We start from the raw sequence: 8,711 nt of genomic DNA, 5'->3' as shown, positions 1-8,711 counted from the left end.
AGATACTCCCATCAGGCAGGACATTCCAGGGCCAGGAGATCACCTCCCAGTAGCTGAGGGCAAAGGCCAGACTTCCTCGTGGGTCAGGTTAATCCTTCACTGCACATTGGGTCCCTCTGTCGCAAGTATAAAATTACACAAGAGACAGAAACTGTGGAATCCAGTTTCTACAAAATCACTTCGTTCAGATAGAGCTACTAGAAAAAGACCTTCTCTATTTTATGTATACACTTCTTCCCCAACCATTTAGAGATGCCCCTGTCTAACACAACGGAACTAATTTGCCATGAACCCCTCTTTCCCCAAGAGGACATGACAAGTTAAGTTCAGCAGCTGCCTGTGAAAGTCATTTCATGGAGCCGCATTCCCCACGGTCAATATCGCAGGCTAGTCCCATACTTCCTTCTTTAGTCCGACTGAGGTCTCATTTCAATGTTCTGTACCTTAGGGACATGGGCACATTCAGAGGACAATATCACATTCAATATCAAGAAAAAGAGAGAAAAGAAAAGACAAATTATAATAACTTATTTTTAAAAAGGAAAAGGGTGGTAGGACACCTGGGTGGTTCAGTGGTTGAACATCTGCCTTTGGCTCAGGGCATGATCCCAGGGTTCTGCTTCTCCCTCTGCCTGTGTCTCTGCCTCTCTCTGCATCCCTCATGAATAAATAAATAAAATATTAAAAAATAAAGAAAGAAAAAGGTGGTTATCAGTTCACCCTGGCAGTAAGCAATAAAATACAGATGGAGGGATCCCTGGGTGGCTCAGTGGTTTGGCGCCTGCCTTTGGCCCAGGGCACAATCCTGGAGTCCCGTGATTGAGTCCCGCGTCGGGCTCCAGGCATGGAGCCTGCTTCTCTCTCTGCCTCTCTCTCTCTCTATGTCTATCATGAATAAATAAATAAATAAATAAATAAATAAATAAATAAATAAATCTTTAAAAAAATACAGATGGAAGCCCTTTATCTATTTTTCTGCAGCTGGTTATGAAGTTAGGATGGTAATGGGTTGAATTGTGTCCCTTCAAAAAGATATAAGGTGTCAGAATGTGACTGGATTTGGAACTGGGGTCTTTACAAAGGTGATTAAGCTAAAATGTCATTAAGGAGGGCCGTCATCCAATATGGCCAGGGTCCTTATACAAAGGGGAGATTTAGAGGCAGAAATGGGCATGTACAGAGGGCAGATTATGTGAAGAGACACAGAAAAAAGATGGCAATCTACAAGTCAAGGAGATAGATCTGGAACAGATCCTCCCCTCTCACCTTCAAAGAGAGCATGGCTTTGCTGATACCTTGATTTCAGATTTCTGGCCTCCAGAACTGCAAGACAACAAGTGTTCACTGCTCTGAGCCACCCAGCTTCTGGTACTTTGTGACAGTAACCCTAGCAAACTAACCCAGCTGGTAGTTATGCCTTTCCCCTTCCATGGTGTAATCTGTCCAGTGGCTGTGGCCCACCCTTACCCCCTGGGTTACTTGTCTGGGTGCAGAGGCTCAAACCTTACTGAGGATCTAGCTCTTCAGTCAAAACTATAATGCCCTTGGGCATAGAGAGCCCAAAAGAGCCCTGAGGCCATTTCATCTTGTAATTCAAAGGAACCATCATGGCGTCCTGGCTGCAAACTCCACTTTGACTATTTGGACACGTAACAGCTAAGGACTTACTGCCTAACTCCACAGCTAACCTCATTCCAGGGTTGTTTTCTTTGAAAGGAGGAACCTCACTCACCACAGACTTCAGAGCATATGTTTAGTACAACCTGTCTTTGATGTTTCAGTTTTCATGAGACCCAGAGTGGGACAAAGGAAAAGATAGCCCAAGAATGGAGTTTAGAGTAACAATATATCACCCTCAGGCAGGTTCATTCCAATAGTTGACGGTGTCCGAGTCCTTGCCACATGTCTGTCATTGGCTGTAAGCAGGCGCAACAGAAGCAGCCCCAGGTGAGTCATTTCCTCATTGCCTCAAGCTTGCCCAAAGAGATGGCCACTGTAGGGCCCTCACTTTTATGCTGGTTGGGTCTAGGACTAACTCTTCTCAAGAGGGGGTAGGCATTCAGAAGCCTACATCAGGACAAATACCCCACTTATATTTGGTTTAAATATATTTTAAACAGTGTCAAAACCTAATATTCTTAATATTGTACTATAACTAGAGATTATATCACCCAGTTTTATCACCATCAAGATTCTCATCATCTGAGGAACAGTCCAGAGACCAAAGAAAGAAAGACAAGGTAAGTATGCAAGTGTGCTTCTAAGAACACACAAACTTTCTGGAAGGACGCATGATTGAGTGCTAAATGGGAGGTACTGTGATGAATGCGAAGGATAGAAAAGAGTAAAAGACTTGTTTTTCTTTTATGCTTTTCTCAATTGTTTGAATTTCTAAACATAAACATGTATTAGTTTTACAATTTAACAAAAGGATTTCGGGATGCCTGGGTGGCTCAGTGGTTGAGCGTCTGCCTTTGCCTCAGGTCATGATCCCAGGGTCCTGGTATCAAGTCCCGCATCAGGCTCACCACAGGGAACCTGCTTCTCCCTCTACCTATGTCTCTGCCTCTCTTTGTGTGTCTCTTATGAATAAATAAATAAATCTTAAAAAAAAAAAAAGGATTTTTCCGTTGATGGATGAATGAATGAATGAAAGAAAGAAACGTGGTCTATACATACAATAGAATGTTAGTCATCCTTATAAAGAAGGAACATCCTGACCTTCAACAGATGAATGGATAAAGAAGATGTGGTCTATATGTACAATGGAATATTAGCCATCAGAAAGGACAAATACCCACCATTTGCTTCGACACAGATGGAACTGGAGGGTATTATGCTGAGTGAAATAAGTCAATCAGAGAAAGAAAATCATCATATAGTTTCACTCATTTGTGGAATATAAGAAATAGTGAAAGGGATTATAGGATAAAGGAGGGAAAATGAGTGGGAAAAATTCTAGAGGGTGATAAAACATGAGAGACTCCTAACTCTGGGGAAGAACAAAGGGTTTGCAGAAGGGGAGGTGGGCAGGGGAATGGGGTAACTGGGTGACTGACGGGCACTTGATGGGATGAGCACTGGATGTTATACTATATGTTGACAAATTGAATTTAAATAAATAAATAAGAAGAATAAGTAATCAACTTAAAAAAATTTTTTAAAAAGAAGGGACATCCAGACACATGCTGTAACATGGATGAGCCCTGAGGATATGTTAAGTGAAATAAGCCAGTCTCCAAAAAAGAAGTACCGTATGTTTCCACTTATATGAGGGACTTAGAGTAGTCAAATTCCTACAGACAAAATGTAGACTCATGATTGCCATGGTCAGGGGAGGCAAGAATGGGGCGTTATTGCTTAACAGGTGCAGAGTTTCAGTTTTACAGAATGAAGAGAGTTCTGGAGATGGCTGCACAACAATGTGGATGTACTTGATGTCGTTGAAATGTATACTTAGAAATGGTTAAAATGGTAAGTTTCGTATTGCACAGTTTTATATAGTTTATATAGAAATTATATAGTTTATGTATTCTACATTCTATCACAATTTACAAAATTACTTTATTTTTGTTTACTATTATGAATTATATTTTGCCCTTTACCACTAGTCCATTTATTTGAACTCTTTACACATTAGAAGGTACTTTTTAAAAACTTATTTATTTATTTATTTATTTATTTATTTATTTATTTATTTATGAGAGAGAGAGAGATTGAGAGAGCACACAGAGGGAAAGGAGAAGCAGACTCCCTGCTGAGCAGAGTCTCAATCCCAGGACCCTGGGAATAATGACCTGAGCAAAAGGCAGATTCTTTTTTTTTTTTTTTTTTTTAAATATTTTTAATTTTTATTTATTTATGATAGTCACAGAGAGAGAGAGAGGCAGAGACACAGGCAGAGGGAGAAGCAGGCTCCATGCACCGGGAGCCTGATGTGGGATTCGATCCCGGGTCTCCAGGATCGCGCCCTGGGCCAAAGGCAGGCGCCAAACCGCTGCGCCACCCAGGGATCCCAAAAGGCAGATTCTTAACCAACTGAGCCACCCAGGTGCCCCTATATGTTGGAAGATATTAACCTTTTCTTTTGTATTTACTTAGAGTATATTTCAAAATTTGTCACTTATTTCCTTTTCTATTTGAAAAATGGGAATTTTTTAACTTAGAAGTTCATCATAATTAGTCATTTAAAAATCTTTTCCTTTGGGATTTCTCTTACAACTTTAAGCTTCTGAAGCACCCTAGCCCTCTCAATGTTTTGATATTTTTTCAGTTTTATCTTTTTTTTACATTAAATTCTTTGATTCATCAGTCATCCAGACACAAGTAATTGAACAATTTTTCATAACTACTGAGTTGAGATAACTTAATCACATATTAAATTTTAAATATAATAATCCAGTTGTTTGACTTTCTATTTTGTGCCATTGGTGAGTGTATTTTATTTTACTTTGCTAAAATCCTATTTAATGGGCAGCCTGGGTAGCTCAGCGGTTTAGCGCCGACTTCAGCCCAGGGAATGACCCTGGAGACCCGGGATCAAGTCCTATATCAGGCTTCCTGCATGGAGTCTGCTTCTCCCTCTGGCTCTCTCTCTCTCTCTTTGTGTCTCTCATGAATAAATAAAGTCTTTTAAAAATAAATAAATAAATAAATAAATAAATAAATAAATAAATAAATAAAATCCTATTTAATTATTGTAGTTTTGTGTGGCAGATTGCATTTTGCGAAAAATGACTGTGATAATATTTCCCATCCCACATAGTCTTCTAGAACCTTTGCCTTCTTCCATTAAGATGTAGAAGCTGTGTTTCCTCTCCTTAAAACTGGGTAGACCCTTGTAATTGCCTCAGGGAATATGATGCAATGAAGGTGATCCTGGGTGACCCTGGCTTTGGGAGTCCTGAGCCATATCCAACAAGTACTGCTATCCCAAGTCTACCATGTTGGAGAGAGCATGGTGGAAGAGAGAGATGACCAAGAGCCCCACAAGTCCAGCCTCAGCAATTTGAGTCCTCCCTGCACAAGTACCTACCAGGTCTGGGAGTGAAAAAAAATTTTTTAAGATTTTATTTATTTATTAGAGAGAGAGGGAGAGAGAGAGCACAGAAGCAGGGGGGAGGGGCAGAGGGAGAAGCCAACTGCCCACTGAGCAGGGAGCCCAACTTGGGGCTGGATCCCAGGACTGCAGGATCATGACCTGTGCCAAAAGCAGACACTTAACCAACTGAGCCATCCAGGCACAACTGACCTGTATTTGTTTGATAACTAGTGATGTTAGACATTTTCCCATTCATGAACTTTGCATTGTGTAGTCATGTCCTTTGCCAATTTCTATATTGGAACCATTGCTTTTCGTATTAACACTCTGAGTTTTTTTAGTGTTTAGTTCTTTATTGGTGAATGCAATGGGTGCATTAACCTTAAAAATAAAACTGCCAGTTATTTTGCTTGCAAAGATGAATTTAGGCAGGAATAGCAGAGATTTGCAGCTCAGAACTTGGAAGCCACAGTGAAACCATAGACAAGTCCAAGGAACAAAGGGGAGGAATGCTCTTTTATAGAGGAAAGAGAGGCATGGGGAGGGGTTGTTAGAAGCAGAGTCCATGGACTAAACTGGGAATTCAAAGTGTAGTGGCTCTTTGTTGGCTGAGCTGTGACAGTGTCTCATTGGTTGGGCTGTTGTGGGAGGAAGGAGAAAACCCTTCTTCCTCCAGCTGAGGTAGTAAAGCAGCATTGACTTGTAGGGTACATCTCTTCCTAATTGGGTCTGCAATTGACAAGGAGTGTTAGGGCAAGAGAGCTCCCCCTCTGGCTTCCCCATTTCTAAATGGAATTTTGAATAATGAGATTTCCTTTTATAGACTTTCACAGTTGCCACTTAGAACCCCCTTGAAGACAAGGACTCTCATTGCCGCATTGCCAAGCAGACGTGCTGTGGACATTTAGAATCTGCTTCCTTCTCTAGTAATTGTCTTCAGGGAAGGGAACACCTTGCCTAAGGTTAGGCCCCCTCTCTGGGAGCACCATAGTTGAGTCCAGGGGAAACTAGCCCCCTTGACTCAATTTGAGACCATTCTGCAGGGCCATCTGAAGCCTGAGCTGCTTCTACATCACTACTCAGCTTCTTCCTCTGCCCAGCCCTGCTGCCTCCCTCCCTCGAGGGGGCTGTTTACAGAATCCTCCTCAATAAACTTTTTGTTCTTTCAGCTTCACTGAAATTACTATAATTGACAAATAAAATTATAAGATATTTAAAATGTAAAAAATAATAAGATATTTAAAATCTGAACGTGGGACGGCTGGGTGGCTCAGTAGTTGAGTGATCCTGCGGTCCTGGGATCGAGTCCCACATCCCACTCCCCTTGAGGAGCCTGCTTCTCCCTCTGCCTATGTCTCTCTGCCTCTCTCTGTGTGTGTCTCTCATGAATAAATAAAAATCTTTTTTTTATGTGAACGTAACAATTATATATACATATATGTACAAAATTTTGAAAAGATTCTCTGTTGAGTTAATTAACATGTCCATCACCTCACATCATTACCTTTTGTGTGTGTGTGTGAGAACATTTCAATTCTACTGTTAGCAAATTACAATGATATGGTACAGTGTTTTCAGCTACAATCACCAAGTCATATAGTATATTTTCAGATCTCATTCCTCTTATATCTGAAATTTTGTAAACTTTTACTAACCTTTCCCTACTTCTCCCACTCCCAGCCCCTGGCAACCACCATTCTGCAATTCGTTTCTATGAGTTTGATTTTTTTTCTAAAAATCTTTTATTTATTTATTTGAGAGAGAGAGAGAGAGAGAGAGGCACAAGCAGGGGGAGGGCCAGAGGGAGAAGCAAACTCCCAGCTGAGCAGAGATCCTGATATGAGGCTGGATCCAGGACCCTGGGATCTTGACCTGAGCTGAAGGCAAGGCACTTGACCACTGAGCCACCCAGCTACCCAAGTTTGACTTTTTAAAAAAATACTACATACAAGGGATGCCTGTGTGGCTCAGTCAGTTAAGTGTCTGCCTTCCACTCAGGTCAGGATCTTGGAGTCCAGAGATAGAGCCCCTTGTGGAGATCCAGCCCCATGTCAGGGGCACTCTGCTCAGTGAAGAGCCTGCTTCTCCCTCTCCCTCTGCCCCTACCCCTGCTTCCACTGTGTCTCTCTCTCAAATAAATAATATCTTTAAAAAAAAAAAAAGATTCCACATACAAGTTATACTGTGCAGTATTTGTTTCTGTCTGGCTTATTTTGGTTTGCATAATGCCCTTCAGGTTCATCCATGTTGTCACAAATGACAGGACTTCCTTCATTTTTAAGGCTGAATCTTAAACATTCTGCTATATAAATCTATCACATTTTCTTGATCTGTTCATCCACTGACAGAAACTTAGAGTCACAAAAACTTCTTGTATACTGAAGTTTCATCTTAGCCGGTTGCCAGGGAACCTGATCGAAGGCAACAATTAATCACTTGTTTCTCATTGACCTGTGATATTTCATCTTTTATCTTTTCACCTTTTTTGTTAATTGCAGATACTGAATTTCAAAATATGCATTCACTTCTTTTTTGCTATGTGATTTCTTCTAAACTTAGAAGACTTCCTCACATCCACACACCCGAGGTCTAATTACTATTCCATTATATTTTCTCCCAGTCTTCCTATGATTGCCATCTTATTCTTAGCTTCTGCTTCTAATGAATGTACTTATAGTGAAGGATTTGAAGTGAACGAGAAAGTGCCATTTGTTGACTATGCCTCTCTCTCTCTTCATTCTCTTCATATATCTTAGATGGAGGCTGTGTTCTTACCATATTCTGCAGCTGTAAGAAAAGTTCAGAAGAAATACTGCTTGGAAATAATTGTCGATGCTGTCAACAACTTCCTCTCTGTGCATGGACTTCTCAAAAGTTCTTGTTGATGAAGTGCTCTGGCCAAACCCCCCTCTCTGCTCCCCTTCAGCAAGAAAAAGCACATTACCATGTTTAAGAAAAAGGTTGGATCCCAACACTGGCCCTCTTTTACTTTCCAAGAAACTTACCCATACATTAACGAACTGATAACTTTGCCCCCAGACACCAAATGGAACTTTATATTCAGTACAGATGTTTATTGCCAAATTGCCAAGAAAACATTCACAATTTCACTTTTTAATTAAACCAAATATTGTAAATGAGGGGAAAAGGAGTATGAAATTAAGGTCAGAATTTTATTGTCCAGTAAGCACACTTTTTGTGTGTGTTGCCAAGTGAGGATAATATGCCCTTTTAATACACAGTCGGCTCATTCATGTTTTGCCAACCAGGCATGAGGCTTATTTCAAAAGATCTTAGTGTATTTGGTGCCAACCAAGAAGTTTTTATTCAGATCTGTTGGCAGAGCCTCAGCCAATGGGTGTGTTTTCACTTGTGTGTTTTTTCCTCATAAGTGTTCATGAGAAACCTATTTATAACGTTTCCCAAACTAGAATTTCTGAACAAATCTGAATGGAATTCACACGTTCAAAGCTTAGGTGCAGTTGAAACAACCCCTGGAACGAAATGAGGGGCCATGATATTCAGAACTAGGGTTTCCATAAAGCTCCCCCTTAATGAGCTGTGCACACCATGAAAACAATCCAGAATGTGTCCTTGGTGCTCCTGGGCTGGGGGAACTAGGGAGGTGGGCATCCAGTGCATTGTACATATCACATAGGACTCAAGCGAC

General features: G+C 40.9%; 1 long non-coding RNA gene across 2 annotated transcripts; it reads left to right on the top strand.

The window, feature by feature from the left end:
* Window positions 1–1,977: 1,977 nt before the first annotated feature.
* LOC118355234 (uncharacterized) lies at window positions 1,978–8,192 on the top strand. 2 transcript variants are annotated; one of them, XR_004817298.2, is made up of 3 exons: window positions 1,978–2,240; window positions 3,382–3,474; window positions 7,798–8,192. It is a non-coding gene; the product is annotated as an uncharacterized LOC118355234 (long non-coding RNA). The 2 variants fall into 2 exon arrangements; XR_004817299.2 differs by having other exon boundaries at window positions 3,368–3,474.
* Window positions 8,193–8,711: the final 519 nt, after the last annotated feature.

The sequence above is a fragment of the Canis lupus genome, chromosome 7, assembly GCF_003254725.2.
Source record: "Canis lupus dingo isolate Sandy chromosome 7, ASM325472v2, whole genome shotgun sequence".
Taxonomy (NCBI): Eukaryota; Metazoa; Chordata; class Mammalia; order Carnivora; family Canidae; genus Canis; species Canis lupus.
This window is presented reverse-complemented; position numbering and strand designations above follow the sequence as displayed.